General features: G+C 41.2%; 1 protein-coding gene across 5 annotated transcripts in view; it reads right to left on the reverse strand.

Moving 5' to 3' along the window:
- Nucleotides 1–21046, reverse strand: part of FLI1 (Fli-1 proto-oncogene, ETS transcription factor) — a 112661-nt gene that overhangs the window by 82486 nt on the left and 9129 nt on the right. The gene's annotated exons all lie outside the window — the stretch shown is intronic.

Below are 21046 nucleotides of genomic sequence, written 5' to 3' on the forward strand. Positions count from 1 at the left end.
TCATTTATTGGCTAGCATTCCAATTTGAACCCCGTAGTTCTCTGTGGGCCTAGTAAAAGCACTTTTGCTGGTAGGAGGAGGGAGAATCGTGGTGACATTACCATGGAAAGGAAATGAGAAATGGCCGGGCTTCCAATTCAGGCCTGCTTTGACTTGAAGGGCAGGGACAAATCTGGACAACTCTGCCTCCATAAACCTTTGTTTGTGTCTCTCCTGGAACAAGAAACCCACTTCTATCTTATATAAAAATCATTCATGGTCATGTTTCTCTTCACCCTTTCTCTCCACTCACTCCTCCCCAAATTCGTCAGGGGTCCCTTGCGTGGTACGTTTTCTTTGCATGATCCGTAAAGCTAACTCACACAGTGTGTGATCTGCATGTAGTAGGCTCTCTGTAAGTGCTTATTTAATGGAACTGAATAAAATATTACTTGTCATACTCTCTTATAAAAACACGTACTGATTTTTTTTGTTGCCTACAACATAAAATCCAAATTCTCTGTAGCCTGGAATAAAAGGTTTTTTTTTGTTTTGTTTTGTTTTGTTTTTTTTACAGTCAAGCCCTGACAGTTATCCAGCTTCCCCACCACGGTCCCACACTTGTGGCATTCTTAGTAACACGGCAAGCTCCTTTGCACGGTCACACTCCTGTCCACGCTCCGCCCACTCCCTAGAATGCCCTGTCAGACAAATTCCAAGTCATTTAAAAAATCAACTCTACCGTCACCTATACCTTGTGAAGCCCTTTCCAGAAGAGTTAGTTGTTCCTTCGGTTGGTCTCTTGTGACACTCTGTGCATACTATTGTGAAAGCACTTGCTGTTCGTTTATGCTTATTTCCTTCGGGGGGACTTTGACTTCATGGAAGACAGGGACCGTGTCTTATGTATAATTACATTCTCAGTGCTGCACACTGCCCAGAAATAGTAGGTGCCCAATAAATGTTCGATGATTAAATTAATGAAAGAAGGAATGCGTTCCATTCCTTTCATCTATTCCTTAAAATTCGAGCAGGGTCTTCCTGTACCTGTCCTCCTTTTATTTATTTATTTTTTTTCCTTCTCTTTTCCACATGTGGCAGTCTCCTAGAGCTCAGCACACATATGCTGCCAGGAATGCAGTTTTTCTATTTCCATTTCTGAAACGTATACAAATTCCATAAACTCGCCAGAACCATCACTGCTCACCATGCTCCTGGGCCTCCGATGTTGGTAAAGACATCAATTCAGGCCGTTTCTTACTCAACAGGGAGATGAGCTTTCCTGGGTCACAGCGCACCTCCTTCAGGAAGCCTTCCCACACTAGTCCAAATCCACAGGGATTTTCCTTCTGAATTTTTGGGGCTTATCCTGCTCACCCTGCCTGATCCCTTCTTGCTCCTCTGCTCTCTAACTGCTCCACTGTTGTTTTGGACTTGTATGCGGTTGTCATGGATATTTTTTCTCCTAATTCTTTGGACAGCCCCTTACCCCCACCCCATGGTTCACAGTACTTGATACATACTAAGAATATGAAATGAATGACTGCATTGGATGTTCCTTCATTGCCTTTCTGCACACTGGTTCTCCCAAGGGAACTTTACCTCTTCTGACCAGTTCCTGATCAAGCAAACGTTAATTAGCGATATCTCAATGGCTGTAATTTTTGTTATGGAAAATAATTCTCCATAATTTGAATATTTTTGACCCACATAGTTGCACTTTACTGTGGAAGCATTACTCTTAGTTTCTTGGTTCAAATAGTGATAGAAATTATACGATTCTCCCCAGCAGAGAGATCTGTAATCCCTGGGCCCTGAGCAGTCAAATCCCTGCGGTTTGCCTGTGCCCAGGGGCCACATAGAAGAGCCCAAATGCCCGATATGAAGCCAACTGTAGTTAAGCAAGCCAGATGGGGTATTTTGGGTGCCTGCAGTCATGAAATTGGTGTCTCCAGCCTGTTCTGCCCCTTGTGGGAACATTCTTCTCCTGTACTCCTACCATGATGCCCTCTCTTCCTTAAGTTGGATCTCTCTGGAAAGCATCCCTTGACAGCTGTCTCCTCTGAGCATTTTCTCCTTCTCCTCCCCCATGCCCTGTCAAAACTTGCTAGGTTTGCCTATTCGCCCGGACTTTGCTATGCTAAGCTCACATAAAAAATGCAGTCACTCAAGTCACGTCAACGAGTAACTTCTGCATTTTGACATGAGCCTCCTGCAGGCTTGAAGGAATGAGCTTATGGTGACCATTTCAGGCAGATGGGATACTGGTGATGGAGATTTTGGGGGGAATGAATCTTTCAGAGTCTCCTTCCACAGCTACCAGGAACACCTATATAAGACTATCTGTAGATAGGAAGAAAGGTCTCCCTGCTAGTGGATGACCAGTGCATCTAACTCTAAAGCCACTTAGTGGGATTTTAGGCTAGAAGGGTAGGAAAGAAGTCCCCCCCCACCCCCATAAATACTGGCCTAAGTCATCTGGCTTGGACTTCAGGGTCTGGAAAGTCACCCAAATGCCTTCATTCCCGAACCTGACTGTCTAGAGAATCTGGAGCTGGCAAATTTCAGATTCATTTGCGTCAACATGTTGTTTGGTTAATGCAGCTGAGCATCTAAGCCCATTTTCTTAGAAACAGGAAATCCCAGTGTGCCAAGAGTAAACAGATCCCAGCCCCCAATGGCTCAAATTCATTTAGGAACTCCCTGACCACAAGGGTCTGTGGGGCTGTGTGCTTGAGCTAGGCGCGCTATCCTGCCCATAACTGATTTTGCACACAAAAAAGTTCTCTCTGCAGCTCAGTATCTGGGAGAGCTGGGAGCCTGAACCATGCTCAAGGGAGGCTGGGAATAGGCTAAGGACCGAATCTCAATGACAAATATAAGATAGAGGAGTATCAAAGGGTTTTATAACTTGGCAGACATTTCCCCTGAGATCTCCACCATAGACTCTTCAACTCTAGTTGCTTCGCTTTTCAGTTTTGTATCTTCCATAAGAGCAAGAATCTTGTCTATTTTACCCTCCATCTCATCACTACCATCATCAGCACAGTGCCTGGAACAGGAGGCACTAAATACATGTCATTAGAATGAATGAAAGATTAAGTGACACCATGGGAGTCGAGGCATTAATGAAGAGTCTGACTCTCCCAGCTCTGTAGGCATCGTGCAGGAGTGAGCTGGTATAGTTGGTAGTCCTGTGTGGCTCACAGAATTCTCACTCACAAACTTGTCAGCACTCAGTTGGGAAGGAAGATTCTACCAAAGCTGCCGCGAGGTTCCAGCTTCTAAAAGTTAACTGAGTGTGCTCAAGTTAGTGGGGACTGCAGGAGAAAAAAATGGTTGGCTGGGTGGAGGGAGCAGGGCGGGAGGCGGGGGTAGACAGAGGGGCTCCTGCTGCAGAGCAGTCCACTCCTTCCCCAGACAAAGAGCCCTCAGAAAGCTACCTTCCCAACCTCTGCCACACATGGAGAAGGCGGAAAGTGCCTGGCCTCTCACTGACAACGAGCCTGGCTGACCTTGTTGCTGTAAGGGGCAAAGGAGTGGCAGACAGCTATATCAAGTACGGGAGCCACTGAGCAGTAACTGGGAGCCTGACAATGGAAGAAGAGGCAACTCATCTATTATTAGTAGTTGCTTTCTACATATGTGTCAGTCAAACAACATATGCAAAAAGAGGCCTCGTGGTAGCAGGACATTCAGAGTTGTGGGTGACTCTGTGCTATCAGATCAGGTCTTGGGTTTGCCTGTGATCCAGTCTTAGCTGGGCTAGCCCAGGGAGGTGAGCTAAGGCCAGCCTCCCCAACCCCAGTGCCACAACGTTCAATGACTCGAAGGGAACCCTATGACTTCTTTAAGATCTCCTTTCAGCATTTCATGTGGGTTCATTTCTAAAACGTATAACGAATATTTTATTAAAATAAAAATGAAATAAGTCTGGCTCTGTTACAAAATGCCTTCCCAGACCCAGAAGTTGGGGAGAAACAACATGACATATACTATTCAAAAGCCCAGCACTTAACACTCACTTAATGGTTTACTGTACAACTATTAGAAATAGTGGTGTAGAATAATATTTAATGATACGGGAAAATATCTATTATTTAATATTAAGAGAAAAAGGAGATTGCAAAACATGATTCTGGTTATATAAAAATAAGACATACATCTCAACATATTTGCAATAAAAAGACTGGGAAGAAATACATCAAAATGTGCATAGCTTGTTTCTGTATTGAGAGACTATGGGCACTTTTGCATTTTTCTTTTGCGATTTTTCTGTATTTTCCACATTTTATACAAAGATGATGTATTGCTTTGGAAGTCATTGGTTTTCAAAACATACGTTTAATGAGTAAAAGAAAATGTTAAGGCAAAAAACAGAGACGGAAAGAAGTAGCAGCAATATCAGTGTAGGCTTGCTAAGGAGCCCACTCTCTTGGAGCTGGGTGGGTGTTGATCTACCTTACCTTCCTGCCCCTGACTCTCTCTCCCTTCCTTCTCCCCACAAACGGCTGCTCATTTCAGCTGATGACTGCAATGCTCCAGTAGCACCTTGCTCCTACAGCCCCTGACTGCCTGGCATTATTCTAGCTTGTTCCAGGAAAGCAAGAGAGGTCCTGGAAGCAAAAGCAGATGTGACAAATGTAACAGTTTCCCTAGCCCCATGTAAAGTCCAGTGTATGTCTCACTCATCACTAGAGAGCACCTGAAATCTCTCCAGTTCCACAGAACTCATTCTTTCTGCATTCTGAGCTCTCAGTGCCTTTGTGTAAAGCACCATTTGACAGTTAATTAGGGAGATTTCAGCCACTTCCAAATGCCACATCTATCAGAAACTGGCTGTTTTACATTCCCAGGGGAACTTATTCGAGGTATAAATAAATAAACTATATCTATCTATCTATACACACACACACACATGTGTATATATATATATGTGTGTGTGTATATATATATGTATATATATATACACACACACACTCGCACACATATATGTATATATATATATACACACACACACATTTGTACATATGTGGACAGAGATATGTATGTGCATGTGCACACGTAGACAGGCATACATACACATTTGCACATATCATACACATATATATGAGAAAAGAGGGAAGAGGTCAAGCATGAGTGCACACATACACCATTTTGTCCTCACAACATTATGAAATGATATATTTTCTTCATCTAACTGATGAGGAAACTGAGAGTCGAAGAGGTTAAGTCACATAGCCGGAAGTGGCAGAGTTAGAATCTGAGCGCAGTCCTGCCTGTCTCTGAAGCCTGGACTCTTTACCAGAGCCCTCTCTGCCTCCGACACTGCAGTCCCGGGGGGCTGCTGTGGTTGGAGTGACTTCTAAAGCTTCATAATCACTGGGGTTGACTTGGCCTCCAGAATAACCAAGACCAAAGTTGTGGAAATGTTCTCAACAGCTCTTTACTTCCAGGTTCTGAGATGAGAAACGGAAGTTTCAAAATACTGAAAGTTCGTTTATGTTGAACATACTGCTTAGGCTAAAAGCAGGAAGTCCAAGAAAGCCTGATCTCATGAGATTTTTCAGCCCAATTTGGATCTACATCTGCACTTCTGGATTTTCCACTGAGTCCAACCTCAGCTGCTCTGCAGCTTCTCCCATTTCACCAACTCTCCACCTATACAATGGGGTGCAGATAAATAATAAAATCTGTTGCCATTAACTAAGATTTATCCAGTGATTGGCCAGTTGCAAGGTGGTAAGATGGAACAGGTAGCAGAGAGGAATAATTGACATTTGAACAATATGCAAGTTTCTTTTCCTAACGTTAAAAAATACACAAAAGCTCTAAACAATAAGTCATCCAAGTAATGGTCTCTGTTCTTGTCTCCAGGTGCAAGAAGCAAGTGAAAAGAAACCTTGCCACCTCCTCCTTTGCACAGACCCGGCCTCTCCGTTGGTTAGACTCTAGCCAGGCTGGAAGAGGAAGGGAAGGTAGTGAGGCTCAGCAGCAAGCCTTGGATGGTCAGCTTTGGGGGAGCCTCAGAAGCTTGGGAAAATCATTTCTGTGTCCCAGCTTCCACAGTGTGAGGAATTTTGGAGAACAAGTCCCTCATGTTGTAGATGTAGGAGAAGTTAAGTGGTTTGCTCAGGGTCACACATCCAGCCGATGGCAGGAACTGGGAGTAGAGCCCATGTCCATTGACTACATCAGGTTGCCTCTTTGTCCAGCTATAACAGCTGCCCTGCTTACCTCTCAGTATTAAAATGAATTAGTAGACATCATAGAGTTTTTAAATGACAAAATAGAAAGTACATGTTAGCTATTATAATTTTATATGTATGAAGGTTAGTGGGGTAGTTAGTATAGCCGATGTCATCTTTTATTTGAGTCCTTTTCCATATCAAACATGGAGTTCTCTAGATGTCATTTTCTGAGGCTTCCCTGCCAGAAGGGTCCGGAGGCTCCCAGGGGCACCCCCTTCCATCCCCCGCACCACCTTGGATGTCCCTGTGGGAACATCTGGAGGACTTTTAGATATCAAGAACCCACAATTCATTGTGGTTTGGGCTTCTCCACTCACAGAGTGAAGCACAATTTTGAATCGGCCACATCCAACTGAAACAATCCAGGAGAGGTAATAGACCACATCTGAGGCCCCACCCCCATTTTAATTTGAGGAGCTCGGGCGTACAGGTCACTGTCTCGCCCTGCAAACCTGTGCAAACAGGGTGCACAGGAGATGTAGTCTTGACATATTTAGCAGCTGTGTGGCCTTGGGTGAATTACTTAACCTCTCTGGACTTCCATCTCCTCATCATAAAATAGTAATTAAACTACATACCTTGTGAGTTGGTGCGGGAAGTAAAGGGGATATTTATAAAGTGCCCAGCACACAATGGATACCAGCTCTTCCTGCTCTCACCTGCAGTCCAACACTGCCCTTTGGCCTAGATGTCTTGAAAACAGAAACTCTGAGCTCCAGAACTTCCAGAATCCGGAAAAATAAGTCCTCAAGTTTGCATTACACTTTTTTTTTTGTGTGTGTGTGGAGGAATTTCTTATACTTGGCAATCATTAAATAAATGCCACCTTATAGCAAAACCTTAATAAGTCCGCTTTCCTATTAGAGAGAACCTTCTGGGAGTTTCCTCTCTCCTTACACAGGTCCTGTACTGTTTCCTTGGCCACATCACAGGTGCACATTCTCTGCTGGGTACACCGGCTCGGGGTTTACTTAGAGCTGGGTGAAGAGGATAATCTCCCCCATCGCTCCAAGTTGCAATGAGAGGGACGGGGCCTTTCATGTGGCAGAGTCAGGCAATCTCCCCAGAGTAGTCCATTCTCCCGGAAGCCACTCTGGTTGGCAGAGGCCAAGGCCACCTCTGCTCCTCCCTACCTTGGAAAATTACCCAGAGTGCCGCTTTGCCTACTGGCTGCCAGGCAGATGCCCTGCTGCTTTCTGAAACCATCCTACCTCCTTAGAATGAAAAACAGCAATGTGCCATGCCCACAGTGACGAGCTTGCCCTTTCCTCTTCCTCCTCCCTGCACTGGAAAAAGTACAGGATCTGTAAACAAGTCATTAGATTCAAGATCCTGCCCAATTTAGACTCTTTGTCTCAGTTTTCTCCAGAGCAAACGAGTGGTCACACCCATTCAAACCAAGCAAAGCCCAGAGGAATGCAGAGCCCTGTGGCCAGGCTAACCACAGCTGACCCCACCATGCCCGGGGCTCGGCGTGCTCCCAGGCTGGGCCTGAGAGCTCTGGTTCTATCAGAAGAGCAGTGTCCTCGGACAGGCAAATAGCTTAGACCTCAGTCTCTGGGTTCTACTCCCCAAAGCACTTTTAATTTGGCCAATGCATCCCCAAACTCTCAAGAATCAAAAATCCACCTCTTTTGAAGTCTGGCAAGAAAACCCCAAGATCAGCCTCTCTTTTATTCCTGTACTTTTCGTACAGGCAGGCTTCTAGAAAACAGAGGTTGGAGAAAATGAAAGTCAATGCCAAATACTAACCAGACAGAGAGTAACTGCTTCTCCCCACGGCCCCCCACCCCCAGCTCTGCATTATGGTCTGGGGAACTGGGCCCCTCTCCTGCTGCTGAAGATCTGTTTATTTTGCACTCCATAAAGGGAAACCAGGCCCTGTTCTGACATTTTGGCTGGGAGGGGGTGGAGAGAGAAGGAGGTCCAGAATTTAAACTCAAAACCAGATCAACTTCTCTAAATCTCCTGGTGCTTTTTCTGTGACTCCTCAATGGGCCACATTGTATGAATCAGGCGTTTACCTCCTGGCCCATGCGTCTCCATCTTTTACCAGTCTGGCTGAGATCCCCTATGTATGCCATTAACTGCAACGACTCCTTCTTAATTTCCAACCATGCCAGTGCTCCCCAGATGAAATTAGGGACAGACATGCTCCCAAGCAGCTAGGCAGCTCCCCATTCCCAATGCACTCCCAGCCTGGCTCTGCCTCTCCTGCCTGTCAACAGAGAAATCTGTGCCGATGCCCAGTGCCCGAAAGAGCACTCTCCTGAGTGGACGGTGAATTCCTTTAAACAATGAAGCGGGGAATTTCCTCTGTCTTGGAAATGTTCCACTTGTCATCCACGTTATCCTTATCAGCAGACCACAGTGCAGTGAGGAGAGAGCCCAACATGCTCAGGACCCATGGGGTATCACTGCGAAGTGTTTTCTTCGCTTTTTCCTCTGCCTTGAATTCAAAGCATGACCTTTACGAGTGGAATTCAATCAGGTCATCTCTCAGATTCCCCAGTGGGGAAATAAAAGTAGCACAGCCAAAGTCTATTGTTTCCATTTCAAGAAGGTAAAAATGTTGTTTTCTCTCTATAGCATCCAACTAAATGAGGTGGGGTGGTGAGAAGGGAGGTAATAAAAAGACCCTTAAAAATTGTTTAAGATTTTGGTAATGAAACAGCCTAGGTCCTGGCATTTCCTCTCCCCATAGACAGTTCTCATCAGACATGATTGACACCTCGACTTCTTCAGTCCTTCACTGCAGTCGTTCCTAGTTTTAATGCAATTCATTTTCTATTTGAACACGTTTGAAAATAGATTTTTTTCCCCCCTTTCAACAACAGGAGAGCAATACAGTTAGGAAAAGGGGCGGAGGCATGTGGGAACACCAGAAGGCCAAAGGAATTGCAAAAATAAACTACTGCTAATGTTAACACTCTTGTATTCCAGAGCAGGAATAATTAATTGTATATGTTTAGTCACTTGGCAACCCCGAGCTCTTATTCTGAAAAGCTTGAAATATTTCACATATGTAGTGAGTAAAGTCTTTGGGATCAGACAGACTCTGTTTAGCTGCATAACTTTTGGCAAGTCACTTGAAGTTTCTATGCCTCAGTTCTTCTCATTGGCAAAGTATGTCTAATAATAGATGTGTTCCATAGGCTGTAGTGGGACCCAAGTGCTAAGTGCATTAAATGCTCAGGACAGTGCCTGGCCCATCGGTAAATACTCAATAAACATTATTATTACTATTACTATTATTGATATTACTGATGCCTCCTGCCAAAGTTGTTTTAAAGTAATAATGAGGTAAAGGGCACGGTATTTCCAGAAAAGATCTTGAAAGCCAATCCCAGTTCTTTACCTCTCTAAAGTCTTAGATCAGAGAGCTTTCTCTGACGTTCTAGCAAACACCAGATATAGATATCTGGGCCTCTTCAGTAGGCGTTTTTAGTTTTTTTTGATCTTGCAAAATGCTTTCAGGGCCATCTTTATTATATCGCCTCGAGGTAAAACTATCACTGCAAGAATCTCTCTGTTTCATAGTTGAGGAAGCTGAAGCATGGGGAGACCCAGGTCCTTGTTTGGGGACAGATAGCCATTCATATCAAAACTGGAGAACACAGCTTCCAGGGCTCTATTTGCCAAGGAGTTGCCTCACTCTGCCAGTGAGGAGTTATACCAAGCTGAGACCAAGCTGGCTCCATAGGCTGGAATTTTCAAAGGTGGAAGTAAGCCTTCCAGAATCTTTTTGCCCTTGAAATTTCTGGGTGCATTGCATATTAAAAACATACCAACTGATACATATGTATTCTACGGCCTCAGGAAAACACTAGTCTGGTAATGTCTCCAAAGGTAACTGTCCTCTCACAATATTATTTATTACACTTTACTCGCCTTTAATGAAGAAGAAAGCGGCTAAGAAAATGACTTATGGACCCACAGATAATGCCTGAAGGGACTATTGTTAGAATGACTAAACTTGGGATACTTAATTTAGCAGTGCTAAGGAGCAGCCATGTAGGAGAGCAGCTATTGTCATTCATTCACTCATTCGGCAGACTTTTCAAAGGTCTATTCTCTTTCATGCTTACTCCTGCTTATCATTCAGGGATCAGCCTAAATGTCACTTCCTTAGGGAAGCCTTTGACCTCCGAGGCTAGGTTAGGTCTCCATATTACACTCTCCTGAAGCACCCCATACTTCCCTTTTCACAGAACTCTTCGTACATATAATAACTGGCTAAATATCTGTTTTCCCTCCCCAACTATAATTTCTGTCACAGCAAAAACCTTACCTGTATCCCAGCATGGAGCACATCGAAGGTGCTCGATAAATGTACGAATATGTGTCAGGTGCTGGGGTCTCAAAGACAAATTGGTATAGTGTCTGCCCTCGAGTTGCTTACAGCAAGCATTAAACACATTTAAAACATTAAAAACTCACACTTAGATGCTTAAGAGGACATAACAGGAGGAACTAAATTACTATAGTCAGAGAATTGTATTCTACACACACTTCCTCACCTTATTCCTGATGCAATCTGAAAAAACAAAGGTGGAAGATTTTAATCTAAAGAGAGATGTTTCTGAAAATGCATGAGCTGCATGCAACAATATTGAAATAATAATGGACTATATGTAATCAGCATGAGACTCTTAAGGACTTTATGGGCATTCACTGGGATCTTTGGGCTGATCTGTATTTAATCCTTTGTGGAGGATAATTGTGATTAAGAAGCAGGGCCATGACGGTTCATTACCTCTAAAACCATTATGTAGTTAGATCTCAGAGAACTTGGCCTTATTTTTTCTGTGGCTTCATCCATTTTGGTTTTAAACAATTCAACTCAGAAGCTCATTGATTAAATGATGGACACAGGACTGATCTTCACAGTGATGTCAACCTAAAGACTTGCACAGTGAAAGCCGCCATAGGTCTGCCTGCCCATTAGAGAGGCCTAATAACGAGGTCAGATGTCCCCTGGAGAAGAACTGGGGTAATTCCAAAGCCACAGTGTGGATAGCATCTCATATGTTTCTATTATGCATGGGTGAGAGCCACAAAAGAAAGAGAGAACTTGCATCGTGTTTTAGAGATATCAAGCATGTGGATCTTTGCAACCTAGTGTACAAACCTAGGGAACTGGAGAAAAACTGGGGTTCAAAGGCCACCATGCTAGCTAGTTATTTGATAAATTATGTTGTTTTGTTCAAATTTATATTTAAGGAGAAATCTTCCTACAATGAGTTATAGGGATCTAGGAAGTAGAAAAGCCAACCATTTGTTAATAGGACAGAGACCTATGTAATAGGAAATCATATATTCACAGCAGCACAAAGCATTAGAGCTGAAAACATTAGAGCTTAAAAAACATTTAAGTACAATGCTAGTGCTTTACAAATGAGGAAACTGAAATCACCACGTTGTACAGGACTTTCTTTGGCCGAGATCATTTTTTCAATGAAAAGGTATACAGAAAAAGCCTATACACCTGTTTCTGACAAGCCTAATAGACATTTAATCATAGTTTGTGAATATCTCTGTGATAAATTCCAAAGCCTCCCTGCGCTCATTTTATATAAGGGAAAAGAAAGCATTATGTTCTTTAAAGGTTAGCATAGAACTGGTGATGAGACCAGGAGACTGGATGTTAATCTTAGCTCTAGCTCCAGGCCAACAGTGGTAGTACCTGAAGAATGCTGAACATTCACTTTTCATTTTGTTTTCTTTAATGTTAGTCATAAGAGTAAATGGAAGTGTTAGTCTCCACGTGGACAGCACATTGCTGACTCAGATAAAAATAATCCATGTATAATCCATGGAAACATAGCCTCCTGACTGAACTCATATTTTAGACAATTTTTGACCTAAATTAGGTACTGTCCAATGTGGCAGCCACCCGCCATACAAAGCTATTTAAATTTAGATGAACTAAAATCAAACAAAATAAAATTTGAAATTTAGTTCCTCTTTGCACTCTCCACATTTTGAGAGCTCAGTAGCCACCTGAATAGCTAAACCAAGGGCTGCCATATTGGACAGTGCAGACTAGGACATTTGCATCTTTGCAGACAGTTCTATGGGACAGCCCTGATAAAGACGGTTTTCTTAATAGTCCACTTTCCTTTGTCTTTAAGATAACATTAAGAACGTTGAGAAGTACTAATGAACTTTCCCAAATCTCCCATCCTAAAGATTAAGCAGAAGCCATATTTCTCATGGAGCTCCCTGTATATCAGTACTTTTGAAAGAGAGATGTTGGAGCATTTCACAGCTCAAGGAAATATTATTCCCTTCTACCCAAATCAATTTAAAACCAGAAATTTAGAGTTACTTGAAAAAGATTAGAAAGTGTTACATTAGCTATTTCCAAACCTGTAAATATTTAGGCAAGACATAGGAATAGTTAAGACAGTAAGATGACGACTTTATCCAGAACTTTTATATAATCCAACCTCACAAAGACAGACACCCCTGTCAAACAAATGAGCTTCCTATAAGGCTGCATTTACTTCCATTGTGTGAGATGACCTTCACAATTTTAAATACATATTTGAGATACTTTCTAATCTCTTTACCTTCATTCTGTAGTTTTGGTATAGAAAAACACAAAATGCTCCTTCAATGCAGCAAGATCTCGGTGTTCTTTGTTCTTATGGGGAATAAAACAGTAGGACTGGTCTTAGCTAGATTGTGGTTCCTGAGAAACTTTGAGCAACTCAAAGTCCAGCCTAGCCCTATGAATTCTGACCCCAATTCTTCTGCCTACAAACAAAACCCTAATGCATAATTTGACATGTTCAGGGAAAAAAAAATTAAGGAGATCCTAAATGCCTGGATGAACACTTTAATATGAAAAGGGGCAACTTCATTTTCCTTTCTTTCTCTTTATTACTTAGCTACCTCAGCGTGGGTAGAATAGGGGCAAATATTCCTTCACTTCACTTCTGGTCACATCATCATGTTTGGTTGCGTGGGGTAGCATAGAAGACAGAGATACAGCCTTTCCTACATTACTGATGGTATCTGATGAGAATAAAGATCAGACTTGCCTAGTCTAGTCTCACAAGGTGGGAGAAGAGTCACTATCATCCCCAACATTAACACTAACAGGGGACCGATCATCTTCAAGGCAAATTACTTCTTTCATTCTGTTGTCCCTTCACTCACACTTAAGTCAGTTATACTTATTAGCTTTACTGCTTAATATAGACTGTTATGACCCAAATTCACATCCCTTAATCAAGGGAGTTCAGTTCTATTGTTCCTCTTAGGTTGGAAAACTCTTCCTTCTGGAAGGAGGTGGTAAAGCAGAGCATATAGAATAACTGAAATCTCTGAATCAACCAACTTTAGGACTGGCCTTGTATTCCCTTAACCCATTACCACAAAGACACTGAGACTGTAACAGAGGAGGTGGCACAGGTGAATGAGAGGGGTAGTCAGTAGATATCTGGATAGCCAGGGGAGGCATTTAAAAAACTACTAAAAGAGAACATTGTAAAAAAAAAACATTTTATATTCTAGATGGCTCTTGACTCTTCAAAGGCAGAGACAAACCTAAAAAAAAAAAAAAAGAAAGAAAGAAAGAAAAAGAAAAAAAAAACTGAGTAGCATAGGCTGGACAGGAGAATTTTGTTTCTCTGATGTTATTCTGTTTGACACAACTCTCTTTATCAGTAGAACAAGCCTGGAATTCCTGAAACTGCACTCATATCCTGCCATCGGTTTTTACGTAAAACCCCCATTGATTGGGATGGGAGTTTCATGAGTAGAACAATGGCCGGATATGAGGGAGGGAAAGGAGGAATATGTGATGTTTGGTCTGTACTGGTGTATTCGTAGGAGATGGTTTTTATAAGGGCAAAGAGATATGACTAAGTAGCTAATTGACGAATTTAACCAAATGCAAGTAAGTCTTTGAAATCATTAAAGATAGAAGAGAGCAACCCAATAGATTCAATTTAAGCAACATTTATTATCTGTTATGTTCAAACATCCACCTGGATCGGAATAACTAAGATAACATAATTAGCATTCACACAGCACTTTACAAAGTTATTTTATAACCACACTTCTTTTGATTCTTATAATTAGAAAGGCAGACAGAAAACTTAATGTTATTATTATTACTTGCATTACTATTCTTATTTTGCAGATAGGAAAAGAGAAGATTACAGAAGTTAATATTTGGTCCAAGATCATATAGCTAATAAGTGGGTTTAAACCTAGACTTTCATACTTCGAACTGCATATGGCTTTCACAGAACCATTCTGCCACCATCAAAATAATTTTCAAAACACTCCAGCATCTCACTGCCAGCCTTAATAAAAATTTCGTGTCACCTTTCTTAGGCAAGAAAGACCACACAGCACACAGCATCCCTATATTACATTGTGTGAACACAAATTTTTGTAAGTCTTGTTAACTAAATTTTGCAAACCAGCCCCTGACAATAAAGAGAGAGGGATGATCTCTCTGTAGTTAAAAGTCCAAACAAAGTTCAGATATGGAAATGTTGCCTAATTTACGATTGACAACCAGAATAACCACGTAATGAGCCATCCAATAGTTACTCAAATCGCTGTACTTAATTAATGCCTTTCTTCAAGAAACTTGAAGCAACTCATCACTCCAGTTTTTAATCAAATTCATGGGAGAAGTAGATTATATTGCTGCTAGTCTTAATCCTTTTGAGTGGATGGAGAAACTGAGGTTAAGAAAGGAAAAGTATCCTGCCCAATGTCACCCAGCCAGCCTAAGGCAAGACCAGGACCTAGATTACCCAAACCTTGTCTCACTCTAGCACTTTAAAGAGACTGATACATACTTAGAGTCTGGAACCTCTCTCAGGGGAGCATCGATCTGCGTTGTCAGTCTCGTCTGCATTTATTGCAGAAGTATACCCAGATAGGTTCATCATCAAAGACTTTTAATGACTAAGAGGAAAAAGGTGTAGAATGAGTGTTGTTGTAATTGCAGACAACTAACTCATTTCAGTCAGAAGGGAGTTAAAAGCAGCATTAGCATCTAGAAAATTCCACTCCACCTGTTCCATCTCTGATGAGACTGATCACTCAGCTGACAGCTTGTTGATGCTGATCTACTGCATTAGGAGAGACTCCTATGTTTCATGTAACACTCTCCTGACCCCACCAGAGGATGTGAGCTCAGAGCCACCCCTCTCTCCCTGTGATGGGCACAACAAGATGCCCACCTTCGGTGAAACCCCTTATTTTCCATAGTTCACCTTCGCTGAAGCATCTGTCTCTTTCTCCTCATAAATGTGCTTGTTTTGTGCACGCTAGTAAAACATTCTTTCCTGTTTCCAATTATTTTGCACAATTAAGCATGCAAATGTCTGAACAACATTTATTAAAATTCTGTAGACTTTTAGGAGGGAATAAAAAGAACCCAAAAGAATCTGGATCATCAAAGAGCTCTTACAAAACTATCATTTTTGAGCTTTAATTGGAAGTCAATGAGAAACAGGCATGTGAAATTTCCCATGAAATACATGCTGGGTTTAAAAACTGTAAAAAGGGTGCTCTGGGCAGAGAAGAGTCTGGGTCATACCCAGTCCAAACTTATGGAAAGAAATGATTAATTCCAATGAGCTAAAACTCAGCCCTGCTGCTTCATCATGGCTTTGTCTATAGGACCTTTGGGGGTCAATTCTGGGAAGTCAGGGAGGGGTGATCACAGTATTCCTTTACGACACTACAGACCCAGTAAGTATACAGAGATCGACGAAACTCCGGAAGGAAGAGCTTAGAGGCCCTAGTGTCCAGAGCAGCAAATCCACGTGCCTGGATGTCTTCTCTAAGGCACTCTGGGAAAATTCTCCTCATGCTAGTTTACTGAAAGAGCATTCAAAAACAGTAGTCTGTTCTCTCTCCCTCCCCTTTCTAGAAAAGTGCAGAAAGTACAGGTACCCCTCAAGTCTCTGACCTCTAAGGAAGGCCTATGTTGCTTCAAAGACCCAACTTGAACAAGATTACTTGTGCACTTTGAACTTAATTGTGCTCTTTGACCCACTATGCTCTTTTTGCGGAGAAGTCCAAGGTCAGAATATGATTCCCTACAAACAACATTATCGGAGCTGGGGGAGTTATGTGAGATGACATGGATCTTTGCTCTAGGATTCTTGACTAATCACAGACTTGGGTACAGGGCTCGTGGCAGAGTATAGGGCCACAAAGAAGAAAGATCTCATGCTCATACATATAGGCAGAGTCATTCCAACCCTTCCCCTTGGCATCACCAAAGCAGGTTATGTGATGTTCTGCACCCCAGTCATGCCCACGCCCACCCTCACACGCTTCCCTCTCGCCACAGTTTCCAAGTTACTTTTCTCTTTGAGAAAACCTTTCCAACCCATTTTTATCTAGAGATGATTACATTGAAGATTGGGTTGGATGAAATCAGTATGAATTAACCATGATGAATTATCCCTCTTGTCTTAGCAATACGTCTCTTGCTAGCGGAGCTCTATTTCAGTTTCAATTGTTTTTCATTCTCAATCAGTGATCCTTGTAAAGAGTAAAAGCTACTTCAGTAACACTTTGGGTGTCTGTGTGATTACTTAGTTGCCTAGGTGGTTCCTATGAAAATTGCTGACTTCGGTTCCCTAGGAATATTATGACAATGGTCAAGAAATAAGACCAATGGACAATGAAAGCATGAATGCCTGTGGAGTCAATAAGTCTTTATATCTTTGCTCCTGGAAACACCCTTATTGTGGAATGTGTTGTTTGGGTTGCATGAATACCTGAGTATTGCTTCCAGTGTCTCTTGCCCAGTTTTCATTACATCTCGAAGCCTCAGTTATCTCCTGTACAATGGCCTGTTCTAAGAGTATTGGGAGGCACTAAGAGTTGGCAACTTATGATATGTGCCTTAGGAGATATGAGCAACTCTCTCAGTAGTGTTCTCTTGTTACCCTGGATTATACCTGAAGGTCTCTCAGAAACAATATGCAGAGTAGGTGGTGAGGCCAAGTATTAAGATATAGCTTACTCCAGCTAAAAGAGGAAAGCAACACCTTCATCTCAATTTCTGGAATTTCTTCTTCAATTGACTTTATGAACCTTTGGATATACTTTGAGGCTTCTTTTCATAATGTATATTTCTAGAGTTAGAACTTCAAACACAGATAGGCTGAAATCTCTAAATAAGAGCATTTCTTTGCTGACCTGTTACATTGAAGTGGAGTAAAAAGAGTAAACCCCTATATAGAAAGATGTTCCATGTAATTCTTGAAGATATATGTGTGTACGGGGTGGGAGTGGGGGTTGCTCATGCAGTGTTAGTGAGGAAAAAGTTAAGTTTCATTCTAAATGAAATCACACTACAGCTAGGATGAGTTCAGGTTATTCACTGGCCCCTAATAATTGCACATGGGGTCCATCATAATCCTGTACAGAATGTTGTGGGAAAATGCAAAGGCAGACACTTGGCCCTAGTATTGAGAATGAAAATTTTAAAATAATAGGTTCTTCAGTGCTAAATTATGTTTGGTCCCAAGGATCCTTGGAGCTATGGCTTTCTTTGTTCTGCCAAAGGAAAAAGGAAATACATCAGGAAGCTGGGCCAGTCCACAGGAAGTCTCACTTGGGCTGATAAAAGGAACTGATGTGAGGTGGCTGTGGATGCAGTTATAAGTCAATCAGCCTTGAAATAACAAGAAATGCTATTCAGGAGAAACTGGAGCCTGAAGTTAGCCTTTCTCGATGATTTCCTTTTAACCTTGCAAAACATTCCTTTCTTTGTGTTTTTTAGAACACCCCAGGTCTGTTTTTCTTTTAAGTGTGATTAGTATGTGTGTACGTGTGTATATGAGTGAACGAGAATAAAAAATAGAACCGAGAGAGGAAGGGAGGGAGGGAGGGAGTGGAGAGAGAGAGAGAGAGAGAGAGAGGGAGAAGAGGCAGGAGGGTAGAAAAGGAAGCATTGCCAGGTCAAAGAACATGCTATTTTCTATCGAGCTATAGCCCTTTTTTTTAATCATCTCGTTAGCTCATTACAATTAAACAGAACCTGTTGGTTTCATCTTCATTTGCCCGCTGTCCAGTGCACCTGCACCTCTCTCTCCCAGAAAATACAGGGCTGAGGCCCTCTTGATAAAGGGTGATGGGCAACACCATGAATTTGATTGATGTAGACTGTGGATAGGAGTCACTTAGACTAGAAAACAAAACATATGACAATACAACCTATATGGTCCTCAAAAACCGGGTTAGGTTTGGAGCCTAAACTTCATGGATATGTGTGTCTATCTGGCAATGCAGCACAGTTGCTAAGCTCTATGAACTTTGGAGGCAAACGGGATTAAGTTCAAACCATTGCTTTTCCACTTTCTACCTTAATGACCTTGGGTAAGTTACTTCACCTCTCCAAAATGAAAATAATACATACATCATAGTACTGTTATAAGGATCAAATGTGAGTATGTCTGCAAAGGTTCAAACAGTATTGGCGCATAGTAAAACCTAGATAAATAGCTTATTCTTTTTTCTTCTTGTGACTTTGCTCCTCCTCATTGTCATCCCCCTTTAGGTGGAAAGTGAGTGAGTCTCTTGCTGTTAGGTGAGGAGTAGGGATAGAAAGACCTTCGCTAAGGCCATTAGGGCTCATGCAAAATGGTGGGGGATACAGTTTCAAACTGAATTGGGGCCTTTCGGGGTTGCCTGTGTTTGCCCATAGTGCAGTGCCACTTCCTGTTTTAAAAAGAAGAAGAAAAAAAGTCTTCCAGAAAACTCATTAAGAGGCTCAAAGTTTTTCTTGGACATCAAAAAAGTCCTCAAAATATTGTTGTTGTTGTTGTTGTTGTTGTTTAAATTAAGTGTAAATGAATCAAAACCAGACAAATTCAATTTCCCTTCAATTAAGCAGCATTTTTTTAAAAGTCCAGGGGAAAGGAGCTTGGGGCCAAATGTGTTTTGAATTTTAAATGAGACTGAATTTTGGAAAAGAGCGTAAGATCCCAAAGCAGAGTCAGACCCTATTCCTAGTTTTCATTAATGCAAAGGGAATAGCACAGCACCAGTGTCACTTGGTAACAAAAACAACCAGCTCACAGAAATTCATAAAGCACTTCCTAAGATCCCCAGCCTTCAACTGGCCTTGAAGATCACTCTATAATTTAGGCCTCGGATTGTGGAGAAGAGCCACATGGGCCAGATAGAGCTTCTATGAGAGGCTCAGTCATCCATGCCCCAAAATAGGAAATGTTTTTAAAGCATGCTTGGGATCAGCATCTTATAAACATGGGATCTAAAAGGAAATTTTGAAATCATACTTCCATTTATCCATGAGAAATCTTTAACATGAGCAATTTTATATGAATACTGAAGGAGTGAAGTGATTTGCTTAAGATCCCATAACTCATTTGTGTGAAGAGGGTTAGGGCTAGAATTCAGGTCTCCAGATCCTAGACTGGACAGTTTTTCTCTGTATTTACTATAAAGTAGAATCTAAATGTCTCTGAGATCAGCACATTTGGGCTAGAATGATGGTGCCCAGCCCATTTTTTATAAGTTTATTTCTAATAGTCCCTCTTTATTTTTTACACCAGTTTTTTTAAATTACAAAAGTAATATATACTAATGATTTAAAAAATCAAATGCTACATAAGTTTATAGAGTAAAAAGTAAAAATCTACTTCTCCCTGCCCAGAAGCAACCATTGTTAATAGCTTCTTGTATATTCTTCCAGAAATGATCTATACATAAATAATCACATATATGTGTTTGTTTTCAATTTTTTTACAGAAATGAGAGCACACATTTTGTAACTTGCCTTTTTCCATGTAACAATATCCCTTGGAGAACTTTCTAAATCAGTGTATACAGACAATTGATTTTATTCCATGTAACAGTTGCATGAATCTTCCATAATTTATTTATCTAGTCCCCTAATGATGGACATGGAGATTCTTTATGATTTTTTCCATTACACACGACACTACAATAAACATATTGTACATATACCTTTGGTATCTGAATGAATATGTCTGTAAGATAAATGTTTAGAATTGAAATTATTAACAAATTTGTACCAATATTTAACATCTCAATAGATGTTTCCCAATTGTCCTCCAGGATGATTGTGCCAAGTTATGTTCCCACCAATTGTGTAGGAGAGAGACATGTCCCCTTACTCTTTCCAACATGAGGCATGATTAAGCTGTTCTGATCTTTGTTATCTTCACTGGAGATAAGTGTTTGAATTTCATTATTTTCATATAAATGTCTTCACACATGTACTTGAGATCCTTTCCGTGTGTTTATTGGCCATTTGCATTTCTTTTTCTAGCATTGCTTTTATATGCACAGCATTTTTGCTTATTTTTCTTCCAAGTAGTCTTTTTTTATTGTTATTGAGTTGTAAAAGGTCTTTGTATATTAAGTCATTTGTCCTTTGCTTTATGTATGCAAAATAGTCTTTCTCAGGTGCTCATTTTTTCACTTTATATGTGGTATTTTTCTCTGTTAATATATGAATAGAGGAACTAAAGCTGAGCAAAGGAGAATAATAAGAAGGAGTTTTCTCGATATTCTTTACTTTTCTAAAAATGTCAATATAATAAACTAGAATCACCACAAGTGAAAGGGCAAAGGAAATTATACTCTGCGTGTTAATTCTGGGAAAACATTTCTAAATTTCTAAATAATAAAAAGCCACAAATAAAGATTTTCTCCAATGAATATTGCTTCTTTTGGAATAGCCAATAGCCAGAGCTTAAAATAAAAAAGAGAAACTTTTGCTCTCTAGATGTCTGGAAGAAGTAGTAGTATAGACATCTTGTTCTCATTCA

This window comes from Pteropus medius, unplaced genomic scaffold, assembly GCF_902729225.1.
Source record: "Pteropus medius unplaced genomic scaffold, Ma_sr-lr_union100, whole genome shotgun sequence".
In the NCBI taxonomy this organism is placed as follows: Eukaryota; Metazoa; Chordata; class Mammalia; order Chiroptera; family Pteropodidae; genus Pteropus; species Pteropus medius.